Source organism: Oryx dammah, unplaced genomic scaffold (genome assembly GCF_014754425.2).
Source record: "Oryx dammah isolate SB20612 unplaced genomic scaffold, SCBI_Odam_1.1 HiC_scaffold_16, whole genome shotgun sequence".
Taxonomy (NCBI): Eukaryota; Metazoa; Chordata; class Mammalia; order Artiodactyla; family Bovidae; genus Oryx; species Oryx dammah.
The window spans coordinates 54,767,705-54,793,607 of record NW_024070200.1 but is presented as its reverse complement, the minus strand read 5'-3'; the positions used below and the strand labels follow the sequence as shown (position 1 = coordinate 54,793,607).

The 25,903-nt window shown below is 40.8% G+C and overlaps 1 protein-coding gene and 1 pseudogene across 9 annotated transcripts in view; one reads left to right on the top strand and one right to left on the bottom strand.

Annotated features, from left to right (window-relative positions):
* The window catches only part of CHD2 (chromodomain helicase DNA binding protein 2), a 129,106-nt gene extending 116,524 nt beyond the window's left edge, over positions 1-12,582 (bottom strand). For 2 of the 9 annotated variants that reach the window (XR_005723873.1, XR_005723874.1), the window contains exons 1-4: positions 12,459-12,581; positions 10,131-10,195; positions 9,504-9,584; positions 3,911-3,989 (exon numbers count right to left, since the gene is read on the bottom strand). The gene's annotated coding sequence lies outside the window, so the exon portion shown is untranslated. Of the gene's footprint in view, positions 1-914; positions 964-3,910; positions 3,990-9,503; positions 9,585-10,130; positions 10,196-11,108; positions 11,187-11,910; positions 12,139-12,165; positions 12,214-12,458 lie in introns of those variants that run through there. The other 7 variants (XM_040256983.1, XM_040256988.1, XM_040256987.1 and 4 more) reach the window with 6 other exon arrangements.
* A 317-nt stretch (positions 12,583-12,899) lies between these two features.
* LOC120875372 overlaps positions 12,900-25,903 on the top strand; it is a 38,517-nt pseudogene continuing 25,513 nt past the window's right edge.

Here is a 25,903-nt window from a genome sequence, read left to right as displayed (position 1 = left end):
TATTTCTCCCAAATGTTTTTGCCGATATCTCTCCAGCCTAAAAGAACTAAAAATAACTCATTTATTCCTCAGATCAGTAAAATAGCTTCCACTTGAATTGTTCATTCGTTAAAATTAAGGGACATATATCTCTATATTAAAGTAAAAAGATAAAAACCTTCATTCCTCTTGATTAGTTAATTATAAACCAATTTCTCAAACTCTGTTACAATGAAGGATCAAGCTCTAAATGAAGTTTGGAATGTAAATACTATTATGATGAACAATGACATTAATGCATTGATATCAAGTTACAATCATTACAATAGCAATAGGTGCAATTTATTCAATCTAGTAGGCTAAGTGATAAACTCAGTGCTTCATACTCTCCTGCCACAAGGCAAGAGGCAAAATCCATTCTTGACACTATGTATAATATTAAAGCCTTATTTAAAAAAATTAAAACCATGAAGATTCACAAGGAAGCCAAATGATATTAAAATCGTATCAAAATTAAATAACAGAATACATCATCTTGTGTGACAAAAATAGAGATTAAAAAATACCAGCATATTGGTTGTGCTATCATATATAAGATGGTAAAAAAGGGGGGGAGGTGAGTGGGATGAAGAAAAAGATTGGTACTAGAAAAGCCATGATCAATCTGCATTCCTATGAAGCCAATCAAAACCCAGAAAGTGAGCATTCTGTTAATAAGCAAAAGAGCTAAGTCAAGCATTCAAAGCACTTACAATAGTCAAGGATTTCAGAATGAGCCATTTAATTTCATGGAATTTCAATTTCTTACAAAAATTAAATTTGCAAATAAGTGAAGTTTAAAAAGTGAAAAGGTATGCATGAGTTGAGCCTGGAAATTTCATTGGTAACTAAATCCAGTTCTTCATTTGTAAAACAGAAGTAACAGTAGTACCTACCTTATGTAGCAGTGGTGGTGAAGATTAACATTTATAGCTTTTACATTACCTGGCATATAGAATGACCCCAATAAATATTAGTTATTACTCCAATATACCAGAGTAACCAAAGTACCTGAGGACCTACAGTCTAACCTTAATGAATCAAACAATTTATATTCCAACGGTCATGGTATCTGTAAAATCTATAGGGTCCTGGGGTCAACTATTTAAAAGACAAAAACAATTTCTGCTTTAAAGAGAATTTAATGTCACATTTGGAAAAGAAAATGGCAACCCACTTAGGTATTCTGGCTTGGAGAATTTCACGGACAGAGGAGCCTGGTGGGCTACAGTCCACTGGATCACAGAGTCCAACATGACTGAGTGACTAACACAATGCTAATGTTGCATTAAAATAAGATCAGTACAGAAAACTGAATAGGGTTTAGTATTAAAGCTCTACTACTCCATATCTTTTCAGCAATTTGTAGATTACTGCAAACATACTGAAGAGATGATGGTTTGATCCAGAATTCCATCATCAAACATACAAGCTTCAAGGTAATACTATGAAAAGTTAAGAGAATTTCCCCACAATCATGGTCACTTATACCTTTTTTTGTTTTTAATTGCTTGTTCTAAGTCAGTTCTAGACAAACTTTTATGGTAAGAAGGTAGTACTGCTGCTACTGCTGCTAAGTCGCTTCAGTTGTGTCTGACTCTGTGCAACCCCATAGATGGCAGCCCACCAGGCTCCCCCCATCCCTGGGATTCTCCAGGCAAGAACACTGGAGTGGGTTGCCATTTCCTTTTCCAATGCATGAAAGTGAAAAGTGAAAGAGAAGTCGTGTCCAACTCTTAGCGACCCCATGGACTGCAGCCCACCAGGCTCCTCCACCCATGGGATCTTCCAGGCAAGAGTACTGGAGTGGGGTGCCTCTTAAAATCCCCAAGTACTGTACAGCCAAGAAATTTAAAACATAATACTGAACAAGAAAGTTTTAAATTCTAATTCAGTAAATTTGTTTAAAAAACACTGGGATACTGTGAAATGAGTTGTTAGCTGAAATGCAAGCGATTCATTACTGATGTGTTTTAAGAGAGGTTCCCCTAAAATAAGCCATTTCCTTACCTCTACTTCTTAGCAAACCCCCATTTTAAAAGCAACAAAAAACGTGGGGGACACGGAAGAGCACAAGGAAAATGATGAATGACTCAATTTTTTAAACAAGTGGTTCTAATAAATGCTACAATTTGTTAAAATTCAAAGACAATGCAAAATAGTGGGACAAATGGGTACAAAATTACAGTAAAGAGAAATTGATCATTATCATCACATAATTAATCTTCTTGGTACTTATGTCATAATTTCAATCTTCTTTGCACAGCCTTTAAATTTGAAAATATTTAATAGTGAATTCACATATTCTGTCTTATTACCAAAAACAGCTTGACTCCTCAATAGGATTAAAATATATTAACAAGTCTGGGTCCTAAATAAGGTGGGCATTCAAGAAACAAAAGCAGCCAGCTGTTGTTCACAGTGTTAAACTATACTGTTCAACTATGAGGGCTAAGAAAATCATCTTACTTAAAAGTTTTATTATCAGATCTTCCCCATTATCCCTATTACTTTAAAAGTTGACTACATGTTTATGAAAGACTGAAAGTTGTGGTTTCTTGTAAGTTTTAAGCTTTTACTGAGTCAAAGTTTAGTATTCAAAGCATATCTAAGTTACTATTTAAAGCATTATAAACTTAATAATGAATCTTCCTTCATTTTTAGTTTAGAGTCTAAACACTAGTTGACAAATGTTTAACAGCAACTACATACATTAAATTAACAAGTATTTACTGAGCACCCACTATGTACCAGGCAATTAAAACAGAAGGCATGAAGTCAATAAATTATACTACATTAGGTAAGTTTTCATCTTTGTCCTCACCACCCTCCATTAAAAAAAAAAATTCACTATTTTACAGGTCCTAGTCACCATTTATGTAACAGAGGTTCAAACAATAATGAGAAACAAAGATTATCATATAGAATCTAGATATACAAATATGATTCAAAAACCTTTTAATAAAACAATTACTAAATAATTATCATACTAAAAAGTTTTGTCAAAAATAAACATATCCATTTGAGAATTCATCCAAATTCATTTATACAGTCTCACCACTCTTCCCACTATTTCTCAGATGGTGAGTTAGAAATTCCATAGTAGTAACCAAACCTTCTACACTATCAAGGCAATACCCCAGTGTAAAAAGAACTTTTTGTTGGGCTTTCAAGTTTAAGGAAAGCTCATGATTACTTCATTTATTTGAATTAGTAACAATGAAATCCAGTAGAAAGTCTGCTCTATTACCAAGAGAATTCGAGGGCTTCTGAGTTCTATATATGTAAAGCTGACAAAAAAACAAGGATCCAGAATCAGCTAGGTTTCCTTACACGACAAGATACTAAGTATTCAATGGTTCGGTGGCCATTAGCTACAACTACTCTCTACTCAGTAGCTCTAAATAGACACAGAAAATGTGTAAATGAAACAGCACAGCTGTGTTCTAATAAAATTTTACTCATAAAAACAGAGGGCAGTTTACAAACACCTAGATCTACAATGCAGGTTTTTTATTTTGGCTGCACTGTGCATGTGGCCTCTTATTTCCTTGACCAGGCATCGAACCCTTGCACGCTGCAGTGGAAGCCCAGTCTTAACCACTGGACCATCAGAAGTCCTAGGTATAGTATTAAAAGCATATTCAAATATGATTTCTTGCCACTTAAACTTTGCCTGAACCTAAGTTAAGAAAGCAGAAAATAATAAAAGGTTGGAGTAAAGTAATAAGATTTTAATAAACTTGGTACACATCTCACCATATGGGTTTATTTTTGTACTGTTTTGAACCTCACTAAATCCCTGTTTTTATAGACTCATTGACTTAAAATTTCCGAAGTCATATTTAAACTTAAAGAACAGATTAAACATGTAAATTGAGTAAAAACTTACTAAATGCTTCCACCAACATCTATTTCACTTCGGTGTAGAGGCAGGCCCTTTAGGTAATTCAGCTTCAGGATTCATATTCCTGCAGAAAGTAAAAGGAATATAATTTTATGTACAGAAACACAAAAAGAGATTTGGAAATTTCAACATCTTATCAGAATCAATTACCAGACATGTATTTATAAAGACAGTTCCAAAAGATCAAAAGTTCTAATCCAGAGAATCCTTAATCTGAATGCTCAGAACTTCATCTGTAGAATGTTACTATAAACACATGTTAAGTCTCAGTCCCCAAGAACTTCCTAGGTAAAAATCTGGGCTCCCTAACAGGCAGTCATGGTTGTTAAAATAGCTGTTTAACAGAGCCAACCTCACCGCTCAACAGAACAGAAGTACTTTACCTTCTGGTCCTTCATCTAACCTGCTTTCAACATTTCTAAAGGAAAACTTCCATTTCCAACCTGGCAAGGCCACGCTTCTCAGTCTTCAGTATTACTACAGCATCATGAACCTTAATCAACAATATTCTTGGATAGAAACCTGAAGCATAATTTCCAACTTTTCTTTACTACTACTTAAATGGACCTACTCAACACTTGTTCAATCACTAAGTCTTGCTGGACCCTGAACCCATGAACTGCATGCAGATGCCAGGCTTCTCTGTCCATCACCATCACTCTGAGTTTGCTCAAACTCATGTCCACTGAGTTGGTAATACCATCCAACCATCTCATCCAGTCACCCCCTTCTCTTCTTGCCCTCAATTTTTCCCAGCATCAACACTAACCCTCTCTAAAGTATGTGGCTTGATAAAAATACCATACCCATACTTTTCACTGGTTAGACTGAAATACTTCACCAACATGGAAGACAATGTTTCTCTATCTTGAGTAAATTTTTGAGAATACAGGTATATACTTTTTCCCGTCACTCCTGTGCCAAAGAATCATTATAATAATCAAAATAATGGCAAGAACTATCCAAAATGCTGTTTAAAACTTCAATTATGAAAAAGTACCTATTTAAGAATTTTTAGAAAGTAAAATAAAGTTTAAGATTTAAGCAACAACTAAGCTACCTAAATGTTTTCCAAGACCAAGGTTTCCAATTTTCAAATTATAAAGCAAGTTCCTGATAACTTTACCAAAACTCATTAATCATTTTGACTATTCATATCCAAGAAATATTGCAAACATCTGCTTCAAAAATTTTTCTAAGATCAAGGTGCTAAAATTTCCTCCCAACAAGTTAATAAAATGAAGCAACTACCAAGAAACACAGCACTATAAGCTTCCAAATTTAACCTGCCCTTACATAAAGAAGGCCAGAGAAGGCGATGGCACCCCACCCACTCCAGGACTCCTGCCTGGAAAATCCCATGGATGGAGGAGCCTGGAAGGCTGCAGTCCATGGGGTCGCTGAGGGTTGGACACAATGAGCGACTTCACTCTCACTTTTCCCTTTCATGCACTGGAGAAGGAAATGGCAACCCACTCCAGTGTTCTTGCCTGGAGAATCCCAGGGACGGGGGAGCCTGGTGGGCTGCCGTCTTTGGGGTCGCACAGAGTCAGACACAACTGAAGTGACTTAGCAGTAGCAGTATATAAAAAAGGCCGTTACTCAACAAAGATAAATCCTAAATCAATCAAGTAAAATAAATTGATTTTGTCCCTGAGTAGGGCAGGAATGACTTAAGGACTATCCATGAAAGAAATGTCTGAGGAAAACTCATCAGCTTATTTAAGAAAAGCTCTCTACCAGTACAAGTATGTGGTTCAGAGTGCTCACTCCATGAAATCCAGATGAGAAGCTGGATCACACTTTGCACCACCACAAAAAGTACTGACACTAATGTAATCTACCACTCAATCTCCTTTCCAAAACCTGACAAAGCCTTCCTTTATATGGAGACCTGGTAATGATCCCTGGGTTGGGAAGATCCCCTGGAAAAGGGAATGGCAATCCACACCAGTATTCTTTCCTGGAGAATTTCATAGACAGTGTAGCCTGGCGGTCTACAGTCCATGGGGCTGCAGAGTCAGACACAACTGAGCCACTAACACAAGCTAAGTTCACCTTAAGCAGACTACCAACTTTGATAATTTTGCTCATATTCCTATCTATCTTTAATATGTTGCAGTAACAAGGATCCTCATTTAATATGAAATTAAAGGTATATTATGATTGCTGATCATTTTATAATAAAATGCAAAGATGACTTTAGTGGAGTCTTACATTAACACTAGGCCATCTCTGCTTTTCTTACATTTGATTGTCATCTTTTGAAGTCCTCAAAACCACCTAACATCTTAATTAAGAATAAAACTTGAGAACATTGTCAAATATAAGAAATTTTTCACAAAAATAAGGTACTAGTAGTAAAGTCATCAAGTCATAAGAAAACTCTCACAACTCATAAACCATTAAAGTTAAGCAAAATATTTAGCTTGATAACCTAAATTAAAATGATTTTGACTACTCTGTAATATATAGTAAGGATATAATTGCTTGTTTGGGAAATATTCAATTTCAAATAAACTCAAAGAACAAAGGCTTGTTTTCTAAAACAGTGGATTATCTAGTTTCACACAATGTATAAATCAAATTGTTGGAGTAAACATGCTTCTTGGAAGTTATATAAACATTCAAATCACAGTTTTTATTTGTAAAGTTCAGAATATCCTTGAATTTAAATTGTCATGGTTAATTATATTCAGAAATAACAGTCAATTTGACAATTAAGTGTGCTGAGCCACTTAACCTGGAAGGGAAAGGTAGCTGAGTAACAGAATATTTATCTCTGAAATACAGTTGTATTCAGAGAAATTATATAGGTTATGCCAAGCATGTAAGCTTTGTAATGATGGTCAGCTGCAAATATTACATTTAATACATTAATCTTTAAATTATTTAATGAAATAATTAGGAAAAAATTCAAAACGCTTTCATTGCAGCGTTCTAAATCTCTATTTTTTAAAGACACTTCTCCATTATATCTGCATTTATACTATTTATTAATAGTTTAGAACGCCTAAAATTAAGAAACAGCTTCCCTGGTGGCTCAATGGTCAAGAATCCTCTTGCCAACGCAGGAGACGCAGGTCCCTGGGTCGGGAAGATCCCCTAGAGAAGGAAATGGCAACCCGCTCCAGAATTCTTGCCTGGGAAACCCCATCAACAGAGGAGCCTAGCAGGCTGTAGTCCATTGGGTTGAAAAGAGTCAGACACAATTTAGGAACAAAACCACCATCAAAATTAGGAAAGTCAAGTATAGTACCGGCCCAGGTCTCGTTATTCAAATAACTGCAACACGAAATAACATCTACAATTTGCAATGCAAAAATTATAAAAACTGCTCTCCAGTTTAAGAGAATTAGACACACTATTATTTTTACCACACAATTTAAGAGCAAACTGGTGTGAGATTGGAAAACTCCAAATATTTTATACAAATGAGGAAGACTAAAGCCTACAGTGAATAAAATGTCAAGATTACAGAACTAATTCACATGAGAAGCTGGGTCTCCTCTCTGCTTAGTTATTCTTTCCATTCTTTCACACACCTCTCATTAATGGAGAAGATGAACATATCCCCAAGTTATCTTTTTTCCCTCTCAACAAAGAAGAAAATCAGAGTAAACAAGGCAATTTAATTGGTTGTCCACAATCCAAAATTAAGAAACTGTGAACAATAGTAAACTAAGCTTGAAAGAAAATTTATATTGAAAATTACCTATTTCATATAATCTAGCCTCTAATTATAATGCAGTAGTTCATGAAAGCCTTTTGTTAACTATGGGCATGGCTTCCTTCATTATCTGTGGAACTCCAGGGAATTTTTTAAACAGGTTGCCACAATGATAAACACAATGGAATTCAATCTCGAACCTGATCAGGTTATTTTGATTCAAGAATTCAAAATGTTAAAATAAAAACAAATATTTAAGTATTTGTAACTTTGACTCAAACAGAAAATAGTAATAAAAATTTTTTCTTATGAAATACAGTAACTTAAAAGAATGGAATCTGATTTTATTTGCTCTCATGTATTCATTTTTGTCTACCAGAACTATGGCCAATTTTACAAACCTGGCTCAGCAGCAGATTTCAAAACACTGACCATATTATTATGAAGGTCAAAGGACATGCAGATCTTTTTAAAATGAGACTTATTAAAATCTTTTATTTTGTTGGTGATAAAAAGGAAAACTGAACTCCATTATGTTAATTTAGGAATTTCTATATCATTTAAGTATTTTTATAATGATTAATACTAGACAAAAAAATTAAAACCTCCATTTAACATTTTAATCTTAAAGTCTTTTTTAATTTTATGGATTCAAATTACAACGTTGGTAGTCTATTATTAGTCACTGCCAATTTCTACTTAAACTTACCCTAAACTTCACATACATTTGTGTCTTAAGAACCTCAATTTTCAATTTTTACAACAGTGTCCAAGCACATCTGAATGCCAAAATAACATCCTATCATTTACAAGAAGGAACCCCTAACTTTGATATCTGTATTAAAGGTCCTTGGGATGAAAGATGTCTTGACTCTACATATATGACATCTTTAAAACATTACTGTTAAAGGTCTAACATTTGGTTTCTTTTGTACATTGTAATAAACACAAATTTGACCAAACTGCAAAAGACCAAAAAGCAAAAATTAAGCTAAATTAAAAGAAATAAAAATATTATCTCTATCATCTATTTGAATCAACAGAATAAGCTAACACCAACAATAAATTATCCACAAGAATTATAAGAACAAATGCAAACCCGCCCTTATATAAATTAATTGGTTATTTGACTATCCTTAAAATTTCCCAAGATATCTTATTCTGTATTTCCTCTGGTAAATCCCTTGCTAATATCACTTGACATTAATCTCCACATTCAGTGTTAAGGAGTAAGAAATTATTCCTGAAAACTCTGTATATATTTTTTTAATTCATGTATCTAATTTTAGGATATCAAAATATCATATCCATGTTAAATTATTCCTTCCTTTCAAGCTCTAAAGACTTACTAAGCTATAGGTAACAAGTCTCCTTAGTCACATCATTTTAGTTTCCTGTAAAATAACTTATTTTTCTACCTGTTTGGGAAGAAAGACTCACAAAAATAGGTAAAATGACTATTTTAAATCCACTAAATAATAACTAGACTATGAAAGAGTCTACTTAATTTTTGAAATGCAGTTCTTTTAATTGTAAGATCTGCAGATACAAAAAATTCTACGCCATTTCTAAAACATAATCTGTATCACCAAAAAAATGGCTGAAGAATGTACATTTCAGATTGTAAAGATGATGACTCAACTTCTGATTTAACCATAAATCTAAATCACCATTTAATTGAAAAGTACTGAACGTCTCACAGCTGATATAAATTACATGTATCAACTGTTTTAACATTAGCACAGAACTGCTTTGATATAAGGAAATGCATTTGACGGGCTTTTTCTCATCCCTTTTTCGAGACGAAGTCTACAATTTATGTCACATTGACAACCTTTGCTGATATTTTCCTATTCAAATGTTGGTAGCTATTAAGACTTCATATGTTGGGTAAAAACATTTACTTACTTGCTATACAAAATACAGACTATCAGAAAGATTTATCCTCAAGGTTAAAATTCCATGGTCTCAGTCTTCAAAATGGCATACCTTTTGGGGGGGGGGAGAAAACAATATTCTAAACAATTTATTTATGGAACCACCAAGAGCCAAGTAGGAATACATGTTTTTAAAGTTCTTATTTCATGAAAGGAACAAAAACTAAAATCTATGCTCACAAAACTCTAATTTTTAAAACATTCTCCCCTAAAATGTTAATATGAATAGTAACGAGATTAAATTTTCCAATGAACTTATTTAATATTAAAAGATTAAAACTGTTTGCACAGTATATTAGGCAGCAAAAAAGAAAAAACATATCTTTGGTTTATGGTTTTCCTGAAAGTATAATCAGTCTTTTTCTTGGTCCCAAAATTAAACAAAGGCTTAAAGGACCTTCAATATTTTAAACTATTCAAAAGGCACATTAAGTTACAATAGCTATGCACATACTTCTCAATGAAAAGGTTTAAAGATTTTGTAAAATTATTTCAGATACTTACTCATAATCAGTATCAAAAATATAAATTAACAAAGAAAATAAAAACCTAATAAGCTTACTTTTATGTCAAAGTAGTAAAAATTACCCATTCTTACCTCAAATAAAACAGCGTATTTGTTCAGAATCGTCAACCAAATTTAATTTTAATCTTGTAAGTTACCTTAAAAAAAAAGAAAAGATAGTATCAGTGTTTTGATTTTTGAACAATTCTTGGCCAAAGTTTCAGTGTGATGAAACAATGAGAAAATATTCCAGAGACATGATCACTGGATAAATTCAATATGATGGCTTATCAACATGCTACCTGTACATTTAAGGTTGCAGTTATTTATCATAGTATCTATCACTCTTTGTTTTCCTCATCTTTTGGTTACATACATAAATATTAGAGATAAGGCATTGAGATTAAAAAAGAAAAAATTCTCATCTTTGGTGAGGTTTAAGATTATGACCTTGTTTTCATTTTTATTTTTCTTTGATGCCAAGCAATACACAAAAACAAAGAAGTTTACCATTTGTAAAGATTGAAATCATCTTAAATTTTCTTTACCATCTAGAACTACCTTTTACAAGAAATGAGCAATTAAAAATTAACTCCAGGAGAAATAAGTGAAGTTAAAATGGCTACTGGTTACTTTAAATTTTTAAACCACAAGTTAATTGATCTCACCAAGTGGGATATTAGCTTTGTCTTTAAAGCAAATCTAAAACATGTACTATCTATGATCTTTATTCAATTTCAAACTGAGGTCTCTCTAACATTTTCAGTCTCCCTTCCCCCATTTCTCATGTAAAAAGATCTTATGAGGTTAAACAACTAGCAATTATTTTGCATTTTGCTAATTAGGAAATTCTGAAAAACTAGATTCAGAATATTAATATAAAACGACTTGCAGTGCTCAAAAATTTCAAAAAACGTTGATTTAAAAAACCGAAACGGTTAAAACAACAGTCTGTAAAATCAAGATATGCGCAACTGATGTAATGTGTAGCAGTATATGAATGCTATTCGGAAAATAAAACAATTTCACTAACAAAGATACCCTCAAAAACATTAAAAAATACAACAGTACCTGTGATTTTACAAGTACTACGTAAATCTGCCCAACACTATTTTTACGTAGATCTTCACCTCCACAACAACACACGACCTACCGCAGGACGAAGACAAATATATTCTAAAATACACAAAGGTTTGTGCATTTGTGGTTTGTTCTGCAAATCACTAAACTTAAATTCCCTCTCAGACAATGTTTCAAATTTCTAGATTGTACAGGAGACTCTACAAATTTTTAAAAAACCATAATACACTATTAAAATACTGTTCCATTTTGAGCATAACTGGATTTTTATGCATGCAACAAATATGGCTCCTCTTCATCGCCCATTACCGAGCAATCCTACTTTAATATTTACACTACGAGAAAGTAACTTCACAAAGGGATTTGGTGTCTGAATATTCCTTTGCAAAAGTTTTGTCGACCACAGCTTGTGAGGATATACATCATTTTTTAAAATAATCAAACGACGAACTTAAACTTTTAGAAGTCTAGGAACTGACCCAAGTATCTCCTAACATTCAGGTGTGGTATAACGGCTCCTTATGACCTTTTTAAAAGTACCCCAACAGTAGATTTAATCATTGTTCAAACAACAGAATGTCAAACAATCTTGGCGTAATTACTCAGTAAAATAAACTACCTTAATCAAACGTCATCGTCTAGCACCGTAATTATAATCTATTTCCATTAAACAGCCCTGACGACATAGTAAACTTGGCTTCTTAATTTTTGAAATACCAGAAGCACTCCTCCAACTTGCATTTTTAAAAAGACAACCTTAACGTCAATAAAGGGTTGAACAAGCAGCAACTACCTTTTCATCTGTAACACTGCAGCCGTTTTCAAAATCGGCTTGGAAAGAGTTAAAAGCCAACACCCAAAAGGAAAAAAAAAAAAAACACAAGTTTTTATTTTTTGTTGAAACGTAGTCAGGGTTCCATTGTTCTTTTAAATTCGACCACGAAGATGTGTTCCCACCTCACGGGAAAGGGGTTAAAAAAACTCCCCAGTTGGAAGGACATGAAAAGGGGATTCTTTTTTCCTTACCCTAAATATCAAAATAACTCACCAGGACAGACGGGGGCTCTCCTCGCACGGTCGCCGCCGCCGCCCCTTTCCCCGCGGGGCCGGTCCGAGCAGCGAGAAGGCCCCCCGCCCGCCGCGGGGTCTGCAGCGGGGCCCCGCGCCCCCAGCCCCCGGCCCCGCGGCGCTTCCCGCCCGGAGAGCCAGCGAGCGGCGCCGCCGGGGGAGAGCCGGCCCGCGAGGCCCTGCCCGCCGCCCCCTCCTGCTCGCGCGCTCAAGGACATTTTGCTTTTCCTCCCAAGGACAAAGGACAATAAAAGGAGCCGGGGAGCCACTCACCGGGTCCGAACGCCGCGGCCGACCCCTCCTGGTCGCCTGCACCCGACTCCCGCGCCAGGGCGCCCGCCCGAGCCTCCCGCCCTTACGGGTCGGGCCGCCGGGGCCCCGGGGAGCCTCCGCGGCCGCTGCCGCAGCGACGCTCTCCGCGTCGTGGGCCCGGCCGCCCCGGGCGCCTCTGCCGCGGGCTCCCAGCCCGGCGCGCGGCCCGCCTCGCCCCCCAGCCACCGCCGCTTTGCTCCCGCGGGTCTGCGGGCCGCCCGGGAGTAGGTCCTCGCCGGCCGGCGGGCTCCGCGGCCGCGGCAGAACGCCTGACAGCTCGGGGTGCTGCTGCCTCTCCGGCCATCTTGTGCCGTGTGTGTGTGGTGTCTCTCTCCCGTCTCCTCTCTCGGCTCTACTCCCTCCTCCTCCCCCCCCCCCCCCCCGCCCCACACACCACACAACATGGCCTCTTCGCTGCGGCGGCGGCTGCTGCGGCGGCAGCCTCTCCGCCGCGTTCCTGCCCGCTCCCCTCCCCCACCCTCCCCGCCTCCCGCCCGCAGCCCCAGGTAAGCAGTACGCATGCGCGCCACCGCCCGCCCGTCGCGGCCATTGGCTCCTCGAGCTTCCTGCCACCCCCTTCCCGGGGAGAGGCCTCACGCACGCTCTCAGGCGTCTTCCTCCCGCCTAACAACAACTACTTGGAAGCTATTGGCTAATTCTGACTCCACCCCTTCAGCTGCCTCCCCTTGGATAGGCTGGCCTTAATGCCACTCACCTTCTGTAGGTGTCTCGGGTTTTCTTGAGGGGTCCCAGCCAGCGATTGGCTGACGATGGAATATTTGGTTTGGAGCTGGTTTGTTGGTTTGCGCCCCGCAGTGCGGACCCCTCGGAGAAGACTCGGGGTCCCAGGCGCGGAATAGGCTAGGCCAGTATTATTAGTACAGTGGCCTAAGAATGGGGCCTTCGCCCTTGGAAAAAACTTGGAATTCGGTGTTTTTGACTTAAGATTTTTGTCTTTTTTTTTTTTAAAAAAAAGGAAAATGACTGACAGGATGACGGGCAAACAAGATGCAGGTTCATAGCCCTTGGGCAACAGCCATTTCTCCTCAACTGTAGAACTCAAGATTTTTCTTCTAAACAACCCAAGCGTTCCCTAAAGGTCAAAGAATTAGAGCCAAGTGATATTCCAACCAGCATATCCCCCTAGCCAAGCATCCTAACTGAGATGTCACTTATTTGAGAGTTTGTAAGCTTTTTGTTGACCGTTTATGAAAGTGTATTAGTATGCACATTGTCCCTCGGCCTTGTGAATCAGTATCTCTTAATCCTGGTTGGGCCAGATTCCACCCTTCAGGGAGTGTTTGTTAAAGCGATAGTTTGAAGCTGAACAGTCACGGTCTACCTGCCAACCACCTTCTCCCAGAACACAGGCAAAACAAGCTTCACTTCCTTTAAGCAAATCTTTCCCCGCCCCCTCTCCCTTTACTTCTTCCTACATAAATCCGGAAGCAACTCTTGGCAGACCGAGCAGTAACTGAAAACCTAAACTTTCCTGAAATGGATGGGAAAAGAAAAAGTAGTGGCTCTCTCCCAATGCCAGCATTTTAGAAATCTTGCTCCTTTTGGCAAGGAACCTGGGAAAAAGGAAAGGAACACTAGACGCTCTTAGTCTTAACGGATTTATTTGAGGGAAGGAGTCTTGGGGAAAGGTGGGCAACTCTGAAATTCTCTTAAGACCCTGTTTTCTTGAATTAGAATCGGAGAATGTGAAATATTCACGAGGCCTAAGAACTAGGTCTGGCCCCTTCTTTTCAAAACAATACAGTTGTTAGTTCATTAAGTACAGCATAAGCTACTTAGGACAGAACTAGAGCTAGAACTCAAATCTAACTTTATATAGATCTTAGGGTTCCTTCTGTGCAAACTGGCCATTCTCCTTAACAGTGTAATTGGAGCTCTAAGTGAACACAAAAAGAATGCTTCTTTAACTGAAATTAAGCTTTTCTCCATTTTATTTCCAAGCGATATTCCTTTACACAATCTAACTTTGAACATTGTAGACCTGCTGCAGGCTATGTTCTCTAAAATAGCCCCACCCTGAACTTTTTGTCTTCATCCTTCCTGATTTGTCCTTGTGTGTTCTTTGTTCATCTCCCAACCTTTTCCCTCCTAGCCCTACCTGAAATCCATCTATGATTCTGCTTGTCCTGGTTCATCACGGAGTACTTCTCTGCCAGCAAAACTGGCCTGAACAGGTCCTTATTAAAAATGGGTATGACTGAAAAACATTGAATAAGCTATGCACCAGGCATTGTTCTAAGCCCTCATTGGAGGTTGATTTAGGTGATCACACAGCACCCCTATGAGAGGCTATTATTATCACTGTGTATTATCTCTGTTAGGAATCTTGAGACGCAAGGAGTTTAACTTGCTCAGGTCCACACTGCTAAGAAATATTAGAATCAGCATTGAGCCCAGTAGTCTAACTCCAGACCCATCCCTTCTGCCTCTCCCAGTTTTTGGCCAAGACTGCCCCCTTGCCAGATGGGTTCAGTTGGATCTCCTATTGTGGGAGCTGTCTGATTTGGGGTGCTTGCTCCCCTACTTCACTGAAATGTTCCACCTTCAGAATCGGGCATCCCTCCAATTGGGAGATGTCAGATCCATTTTAACTTAATCCCCAGACCTGGTCCCCATCCTCCACCCTATTGCTATTAATCGCCTGGCATGCCACCTGGGAACTCTAGCTCTCTAGTTCTGGTTTTGTTCGTTTGTTTTTTGGCTGTGCTGGGTCTTCATTGCTGTGTGTGGGCTTTCTGTAGTTGCAGCAACCAGGAACTACTCTCTGGTTGCAGTGCTCAGAGCTTCTCATTGTGGTGACTTCTCCTGTTGCAGTGAACAACACTTTAGGCACATGGGCTTAAGTAGTCGTGGCACCTGGGCTTTAGTTGCTTGCCAGTGTAGGAGACATAAGAGACTCCGGTTCAATCCCTGGGTCCGAAAGATCCCCTGGAGGAGGACATGGTAACCCACTCCTATATTCTTGCCTGGAGAATCCCATGGATGGAGGAGCCTGGTAGGCCACAGTCCATAGGTTTGCAAAGAGTCAGACACGACTGAAGCGACTTAGCATGCACACACACCTTAGTTGCTCCACGGCATGTGGAATCTTCCAGAAGCAGGATTGGAACCCTATGTTGGCAGGCAGATTCTTAACTACTGGACCACAGGGAAGTCCCTCTAGCTCTCCTGTTTTACTCCTTGTTCAATTGTGGATCCTCACGGTTCAATTGTGGAGTGACTCCCTTTTAAGAAGATACATCTTGGCTGGCTTACAGCTTTCTTCTTCCAAGTTTACATTCCATACAACGTCTTCTTCAGAGAAGGCCCTTATCTACCCAGTGGAAACGTTTTCCCTATCACCTCACACATGACAGTCATGATTTCTTTTGCTATATCAACACTGTGCCTTTAGCCATCCTCTTTAAAGCTAGACTGGTGGTGATGGTTTAGTTGCTAAGTCGTGTCCGATCCTTGCAACCCCATGGACTGTAGCCTGCCAGGCTCCTCTGTCCATGGGATTCTTCCAGGCAAAAATACTGGAGTGGATTGCCATTTCCTTCTCCAGGGGATCTTCCCGACCCAGGAATCGAACCTGTGTCTCCAGCATTGGTAGCCTGATTCTCTGCCACTAATTCAGTTCAGTTCAGTCACTCAGTCGTGTCCGACTCTTTGTGACCCCATGAACCACAGCACGCCAGGCCTCCCTGTCCATCACCAACTCCCGGAGTCCACTCAAACTCATGTCCATCAAGTCGGTGATGCCATCCAACCATCTCACCCTCTGTCGTCCCCTTCTCCTCCTGCCCTCAATCTTTCCCACTAAGACACCAAGAAAACCCACCGGGGAAGCTAGACTAGCTCTGTCCTAAAAAAAAGCACCTGACACGTGGCCGACCACAGTCCACTTCCACCACAGTTCCTTTCGTGCTAAGTGATCTGCCAGTGAACCCAGAGGAGGTCACTCCCTCCCCCAGCCCCTGCAGGCTCCTATTACTACTGTCTCTGTTTACCAGTGAAAATGAAGAACCCAGCCCTTAGCCCTGACTTACTCAGAGGAAAGGCCTCTCCATGCGCTCTAAGTAGATCTGTTCCTATTTAATCTTGTCCAAAAAAAAAAAAAACTTGGATGGGTAGAGAATATTTCTGGAAGGATGCAAGGATCTGTTTACACTGGTCACCTCTGAGGAGACCTGAGAGGAAGGTGGAGAATCAAGTGGGAAGGGCATTTTGTACTCTATATCCTTTTGTGATGTTTGAATTTTGAACCATGTGAAGGTATTACCCTTTTAATGAAGAAAGAAAAGGGAAAAAACTCGATCTCCTGGGCTAAAAGCTGCCACTGTTAGAAAGGTAACTTAAAAAAGTGTTTTTGTGGGGACTTCCCTGGCATCCAGTGGTTAAGACTCTGCCTCCCAATGCAGGGGTGTGGGTTCATTCCCTAGTCTGGGAGCTGTGATTCCCCTTGCCTCACAGGCAAAGCACTAAAACACAAAGCAGAACCAATACTGTTAACAGATTCAATAAAGACTTTGAAAATGGCCCACATCCAAAAAATCTTTTTAAAAAAATGTGTGTATATGTCATCTGCATTGGCTGCACAAAACACCTGTACCTTTTTTGTTGTTTTTTTTTTTTAAATGAAATAAAGGTCACACAACACTCAGGACCTCCAGAGATGTGAATGGCCCCTGGAGTGTCCCTGGCTGATGATAAGGGTCCCTGGCACATAAGATGGGCAGCAGCTCCTGGTCCCCATGTGCTGTGGCCTCACATTGCAGGACAGAGCTGCTCCCTTGCGTGCCTGCAGCTCTGCGAGCCTGTTTCCCATTTCTGCCCTCCTCTCCTCTGGTGGCCATTAAAGAAGTGCCAGCCAGTCATGCTTCCCGCCTTGGGTCCTGTCACATCCACCTCTGCCTGGGGTGTCTCCCTTCTAGGGTCAGCCCAACTCATCACGGAGGCTCAATCAAAACCTAGGATGACCTTGATGTCAGAGGCAGAGTTTTCAAGTACAGGCTTTTCCAGATTCCACAGTTCTGCCCCTGCTCTTTGCAGTTTCTCTTGCTGCTCACACTCACGTGACTTACATGCAGCCTCTCTTATTTCTGGATACACCCTGCTCCTTCTTCACACACGGCGGTCTTTCTTTTTCCCAGGGTACATCACACGCAGGCTTGAAACTCGGATACTCAAAAGGTTTCCAAACACAGTTCTTGTTTCTTCCATGTACCAGGTACTATTTTTTTTTTAAACTTTATTCCTCTTTAAAAAAATGTTCATTTATTTGGCTGTGCCAGGTCTTAGCTGCAGCACACAGAATGTTCACTGCGGTGCATGCATTCTCTAATTGTGGCACTGGGGCTTCTGAGGGCTCAGGCTCCATAGCTGCGTTGTGGTTCTGCAGGCCCGGTTGCTCTGCATCATGTGGGATCCTAGTTCCCCAATCAGGAATCCAACCTGTGTCCCCCTGCATTACAAGGCAGATTCTTAACCACTGGACCACCAGGGAAGTCCCACCAGGTACTATTTTAGAAGCTGAGGATGCTGCATAGGCTGGGGTTCCTGTTCTCATGGAGCGTATATTCTAATGGGGCAGCAGTCTGTACATAAGAAAATACCAAATAGTCATCAGTTAGGTATATTGATGGAAGGCCTAACCACAGGTTGAGTGGTCAGGGAAGACCTCTCTGAGGAGGTGACATGTAAATTAAAGCAGAAGGACACAAAGGAAGGAGACATGTATAGCCAGTTCCAAGCTAACATGGCAGACAGCATGCATGCAGCTAATTTTGCTCCATCCCCAAACTGCATTAAACAGCTTTTATTTTCCTTCTTTCCTTCTTTTCATAAACTCATCAAGAAAAGAACACCAGAGAGCAACGCAATTTCCAAAGCTGGAAAATAGATGGATGAGGGTTTTCTTAAAATTCAGCAGGCCTGAGAAAGCTAAGATCCAGCCCAACTTACACTCAGCAGTCTCGGAAACCAGAACTGGGGATCACTGGGACTAAGTGGGAAGGGGAAGGGTAAAATAAAGAGAGCTGAGTGACAGCAGTTTGAGAAGCAGTTAGATCCTATCCCAGCAGGGGATTGGAGATTATTCTGACGAGAGAGTCTCTGGTCTGAAGGATGCTAGGCACACAGAGGGCCTAGTTACCACCCTGAAAATCAGGAGATACGGAGGCCAGATGCTCAGCAAGTGAGATGACTCCAGTCATCTTGCCCCAAGGGCTCAGTGGTAAAGAATCCACTTGCCAGGCCGGAGGGGTTTGATCCCTGCATCGGAACGATGCCCTGAAGACGGAAATGGCAACACACTCCAGTATTCTTTCCCAGGAAATCTCATGGACGGAGGAGCCTGGTTGGCTACAGTCCATCATGTTGCCAAGAGTCAGACATGACTGGGCACACCCACAATCCCAATTTGGCTCTCAGAATGCTGGCAACATGACATTTACCTTTGGGTGCGAGATTGGAAGACTCTTTTTGAGGAATCTAATAGGTCTATGAGGAAGGCCCACAGGGGGCATTCCTAACTCCTAACAATGGTCCAACCAGGTCACCCTTCAGTAAAGCTCAGGATCAATGTATCAGACACCTTTTGAGCACTGCTTCCTAGTCCTCTTGACCTCAGCTGTTATTTTACCCAAAGTCATAGCCACTGTTCCATCAAGCTCCATATAGCTTCCCAAGCAAATATAATGGTTAGTTTCCTGTGTCAGTTTGACTAGCCACAAGATGCTCCTGGATGAGATTACCATTTGAATTGGTAGACTGAGCAGATACTGCGTGGATGCTCAATCGTGTCTGACTCTTGGCGACCCTGTAGACGGTAGTCCTCCAGTTTCCTCTGTCCTTGGGATTTCCCAGGCAAGAATACTGTAGCGGTTGCCATTTCCTCCTTCAGGGGATCTTCCTCACCCAGGAATGAAACCCGCATCTCAAGTGTCTCCTGCATAAAAGGTGAATTCTTTACTGCTATGCCACCAGGGAAGCAGAGTGGATTCTGGGCCTCATCCAATCTGTTGAGAGTTTGAACAAAAAAACAGAGAAGAGAATTTACTCTCTCTGCCTAATTTTTTTTTTTTTTTTTGAGCTGGCTCACTTGTCTTTTCCTACACTCAGACTGGAACTTACACCATTGGCTCCCCCGGTTCCTGGACTAGAATTACACAACGGTTGTTCTGGCCTCCAGTTTGCAAATGACGCATCATGAGATTTCTCGGCATAATCACCTGAGCCAGTTCCCTACAATATCTCTATCTAGACCTATCTCGTCCCTGAATTTGCTTTGTCTCAAAGCTGCTTTGATGACTCTGGGTCAATTAGAATCACTCTGCATCAGCATGGAGGAATGTGAAGCCAGAAACCTAGGGAAGATAATACCTGTGGGGATACCTTCGAAGACTTTGGTCCCCTGACTGGACAGCTGAGACATATTCTATGGGACTCAGAAGATGCCGTGAAACAGAGCACGGGTCGCTGCGGCACATGTCTGACACTGATACTGTGCTCTGCCATTTTCCCTCCCACCGTCCCCACTCCTGCCTCTTTGGGTCACTTTGTCACTCCCCTGTGTGTAAGTCTTGGGCTCTTTCCTGAGGAAAACCTTGGCTGAGGTACAGTAAGACCCAATCTTACAGTCGGAGCTTCCAGTCACCCTTTCAGACTCTACCCTTGATAAGGAGTAATAGTTAATAGTAAATAGTTAATGCCAAACAACTAACAAAAGTTTCTCACATGAAAGATAAGGACCAAAACCAAGAGGAATGAAAAAAAAAAAAAAAGTAACTTGAAGGAAAAACAGGCCATGAAGGGAAAGAATATTAAAAAATAAAATTTCTTAATCATCATTAGTATTTCAAAAGGAAAAGAGATGATATTGGATCCATGAAACAAGGAAAGGATGCCATATAAAGAAATAATTCAAAGAAACAAAAAGAAACATAGTGACAGAAATGGAAAACTCAATAGAATAATAAAATTGGAGAAAACTCAGAGAAAACAAAGTATGAAGGACAGAAATGGATACTAGGAGACAAAATTAGAGGATAACTCATGTCGGCAACCCACTCCAGTGTTCTTGCCTGGGGAATCCCAGGGACGGGGGAGCCTGGTGGGCTGCCGTCTATGGCGTCGCACAGAGTCGGACACGACTGACGCGACTTGGCAGCAGCAGCAGCATGTAGGTTCATCATTTGAATAATAGAAACTCCAGAAAAAGAAAACAAAGGTAATGAACTGGAAAGAGTCATCAACTAAATAATTCAAGATGTTCCAGAGTTGAAGAACACAATTTCCAGGTAGAAAAGTGTGATCAAGAAGCAAGACCAATAGATGAAGTAGACACTGAGTTTCATCATTGTGAAATTCCAGAACATAGAAGTCAAAGGAAGATTCTACAAGCTTCAAGGGGGGGAAGGTCACATACAAAGGACCAGGAATCAGTAGTTTCAGGCTTCTCAATAACATAACTGGAATCAAGAAGTTAGTGAAGGGACTTCCCTGGCAGTCCAGTGATTAAGACTCTGAGCTTTCAAAGCGGGGGATGCAGGTTCAATGCCTGGTCTGGGAACTACGATCCTGTGTGCCAGGCATGGCCAGAAAAAAAAAAAGCATGTTAGTGAAGCAACATCTTCAAAACACTAAGGGAAAAATGATTTTCAACTTCAAATTCTACACCTAGCCAAAGTATCTAGAAGGTAAAATGAAGACAACTTTCATGCAAAATCTCAAAGAGTTTACCTCCCATGAATGCTTTCTCAAGGAACTGTTGGAGAATGGATCCTGCAAGGGAGCAAACCAAGGAAGGAGGAGTCATAATCAGAGGACAGAGGAGACCTATTGCAGAAGGCGGGCAAACAGAGTCCTCCGGTGAACGGTTCAGGGAGATCCCACCAGGCAGAACTGGAGCAGCGTAACCCAAGAGACAGACTCCAGGATAGCTTCATCGGGGTCTGCCTCCCCTGGCTCCTTCCTTTGTGCCTGAGGACTGAATACCCAGGTGAACCTGCTTTCTTGCTCAGTTGTACAGTCTTGTCTGACTCTTTATGACCCCCATGGACTGAAGCCCCCAGGCTCCTCTGTCCATGGGATTCTCCAGGCAAAAATATTGGAGTGGGTTGCCCTTTCCTCCTCCAGGGGATCTTCCTAACTCAGGGATCACACCCGTGACCTAGCTTATAATCTGGAAGTGACCTATCTGGACCAGGTATTGATAAAATTCCTTTCTCCCCCATTAAGCCACGCCATCTAGATCAGCTGAGGACTCACTTCTTCCTCCACAGATACGGTCTGCTTTGACCTACTGCTAGACCAAGGTGAGAAGCAGATTAAAACGGAGCAGCGTACTCCCCAACCACATAACTGCCGAATGTCTAACACTTGCCTCCTCCTCTTGTCCTGTCAGTCCCGCACAGTGCTGCACGTGTCTTCAGATTCACTCCTGACGTTGCCTAGGTGAGGTTCTCGTAAATTCCCAGGGAAGCCTCAGTCAGACTACAACCTGCAGATGCGTCTCTTGGCCATCTCCTGGGAGCCGTCATGTAACTCTGCCAATATCCCATGATAGCTAGGTGACTGCCTACAACTCAGGCTTTCCAAATTAAGTGATAACTGTTCAGGGACTTCCCTGGGGGTCCAGTGGCTAAGACAACACACTCCCAATACAGGGGGCCCCAGTTCAATCCCTGGTCAGAGAACTAGATCCCACATGCTGCAACTAAGAGTTCATATGCCACAACTAAAGATCCCACATGCTACAGCGAAGATCCAATGTGCCACACCTAGGACCCAGAGCAGCCAAATAAATATGTATCTTAAGTTGAATTCTATCAAACTTTCAAGCGGAGTGTGAGGGAACTTGTGCTTCCCAGCCAAGACAGAGCCTGAGGAACCAGATTTACACACCTGCCTGAAACAAACAAAACAGACAAAAGGCAAGAAAAATGCAAGGGTACTTAAGACATCAGGCATCAGCTAACAAAGGACCAGACTCCTGAGCGCAGGAAACAAATGCGATAAGCACTGCTGTTAGCCCCGCTTACTGCCTGGATTGCAACCCTGTCTCCAAGCCTCAGTACTGAGAGAGGAAACCTAGGCAGAACGCTGCCATCTCCCTGAGCTGAGGAGACAGGCTGGCAGTCCAGGAAGTCCAGGGAGGACAAGGTGGCTGGAGTTACCAGGGCAGAGTGCCAGAGAGAAGAGAACATGAGCCATGAGGAACAGTTCATAACCTAACTGCGCAGCATTAGAAATATCTCCTTGAAACTGTTAAGAAATGAAAAGCCACAAACAGGGACAGAGTATCTGCAAATCACGGATGAATTATATAAAGAATGTATAAAGAACTCTCAACATTAAATAATAATAAACTGGAAACATTTTGTGTCATATATTAACACATACATATGGAATCTAGAAAGATAGTACTATGAACCTATTCGCAGGGCAGCCATGGAGACACAGACATAGACAAGGGGGAGGGGGAGGCGGGAGGGGGTGCGGTGAATGGACAGAGCAGCACGGAAGCCTGTACACCAACATATGTAAATAGGTAGCCAATGGGAATGTGCCGTGTGACTCAGGGAACCCAAACTGGGGCTCTGTGATAACCTAGGGGGTGGGATGGGGTGGGAGGGAGGTGCAAAAGGGAGGGCACATATGTACACCTATGGCTAATTCATGTATGACAGAAATCAAACCAACATTGTAAACCAATCATCAATCAATGAAAAGTAAATAAACATAGTAAAAAAATAAGCAATATAATTTTTTAAGTGAGTGAAATACATAAAGAGTTCACCAAGGAAGATATACAAATCGTAAATAAACACATGAAATAATGCTAGGGGAATTCTGTGGCAGTCCAGTGGTTCATTGCTAGGGCTTGAGTTCAGTCCCTGGTTGGGGAACGAAGATTATGCAAGCCAAGCAGTGAAACCAAATAAAAAAAAATAAGATGCTCAGTATCATTAGTCACTGGGGAAATTCAAATTGAAAACACAATGAGATATTACTACGTACATAATAGGAACTTGAGAGTTTAAAAGACTGTCCCAGCAGGATATAATATATATGATAAATATAATTAATACTGCTGTATGATATTTATGAGAGTTAGTAAAAGAGTAAATCCTGAGTTCTCATCACAAGAAAAACACTTTTCCTCTTTCTTTAATTTTGTACCTATATGATATGACAGATGGTCACTTAACTTATTGTGATAATCACTTTATGGTGGATAAAAATCAAATCATTATGGTGTATATCTTTAACTTATATAATGCTGTATGTCATCTATATCTCAATAAAACTGAAAAAAGAAAAATGAAAATAAAAAAACTCTGCCAGCTTGGGAGAGTACAGAACAACCAAAATACACGCTCATGCTTTGCTTTTGAAAGTGCCAAATGGTACAGCCCCTTTGGAAAACATTGGCCATTTCTTGTTCAGTTCAAAATACTTAACATATGATCCTGCACCTAGATTTTTACCCAGGTGCGTGTCTATAAAAGGGAATACTACTCAGGACTTCCCAGACAGTCTAGAGGTTAGGAGTACATGCTCTCACTGCCTAGGGCCCAGGTTCCATCCCTGGTCAGGGAACTAAGATCCCACAAGCCACGTGGTACAGCCGAAAAAGAAAAAAGTAATACTAATCCATCACTATTAATGAATAAGCTATCGATACAAGCAACAGGGTTGATCTCAATATTAATCTTGCCTGAGGAAAATAAGCCAAAAAATAAAAAAAGAGTATATACTATATGAGTCCATTTATATAAAATTCTAGAAAATGCAAACTAATAGAAAGTAGATCAGTGCTCTGGTTGCCTGGAGATGGGAGAAAGATGGGGCGGGATGTAAAACAGGGACATCAAAAGGCACGAGGGAGGAAATCTCTAAAGGTAATGAATATCTTTCATGCTGATAGTTCTGCAGATGTAAATGCACACTGAAACATACCAAATTGTACGTTTTAAATACGTTCAGCTTATTGTATGTGAATTTTACACCTCAATAAGGCTTTTGTTTAAAATTTTCTGGAGTTTGCTTTTTTTTTTTGTGGCCATGCCAGGTCTTAGTTGGGATCTTTGATCTTCCTCGCTGCCTGCAGGATCTTTCCATTGGCAGCATGTGAAATCTTGTAGCACGTGGGATCCAGTTCTATGACCAGGGATTGGACCCTGGCCCATTGCATCGGGAGTGCAGAGTCTTAGCCATTGAACCACCAGGGAAGTCCCTGCTTATTTGTTTTTTTGATGGAGGATCCTGTGAAGATTGTACTCTAGAAACTTTTGTTCCTATTTCATTTTTTTCCCCAACACACATGGATTTTATCTTTTAATTAAAAAAAAAATGTTTAGAGTTAATACCTGGTTCAAAGTTCAAAGGGTATACAGTAAAAAGTTTCCCCTCTCTCTTCCTATTCTACCCAGAGCTCCTCTCTGAAAGCAATTAATGCAACTAGTTTCCCCAATGTCCTTCCAAAGATATTCCAGATTTTATTATAAGGATCACACTCTAAGATGACTTAGAGTGTGGTTGTATTTTATCTGTTGGCTCTAAGACTGCAGGACTGAGGGCCTATCAGACAAACAGACAAGTCGAGCCCCTGTGAAGTCATGCCATCCCAGCATTCTCTCCCCTACAGATATACAGTCTCAAGTGTTTCTCTCCTTGACCTTCCTCCTGCATCACCCACTAACCTCTCACCTCTGGAGCTCTTCAGACCTGGACCTTCCTGACATGTACCAGCCCTGCTTTGTTCTTTCTCAGTCATCTTCCTGTAGCCACTTTCAAGCATAACATTGGTGGTTTGCCAGCTTCATAAAGCAGCTACTCAGTCAGACTGCTGATGTCACCCTCCTGTGATTCTGTCTAGCCTCTGCCTGCCCCTCACCTTTGCCCAGCCTTCAGTGGGAGCAGCCCACATCTCCTGAGAATACAGTGGGCTGTGCGTGTTTGACTGAACCAGTTCATGTGAACTGTTCTGTCTTCTGTCCTCCAAAGTGAACTGCTTTCCCATCTTGGAATTCCCATGAGTTAACGGCTATGTTACTTCCCTGGTGGCTCAGATGGTTAAGAGCCCACGTGCAATGCAGGAGACTCGAGTTCAACTCCTGGATTTGGAAGATCCCATGGAGGAGGAAATGGCAACCCACTCTGGTATTCTTGCCTGGGAAATCCCATGGACAGAGGAACCTGGCGGGCTACAGTCCATGGGGGTCGCAAAAGAGTGGGACACGACTTGGCGACTAAACAACAATGGCTATGTTATTCTGTACTCAATGGGCTCTTTCATAGCTTAATATTTGTCTACTTGGGTATATGGATCACATCTCCCTGAGCAGGCTCCACGTACTTAGACTGACAGCAGAGACCTTGACTTAGACTTTGTTTAC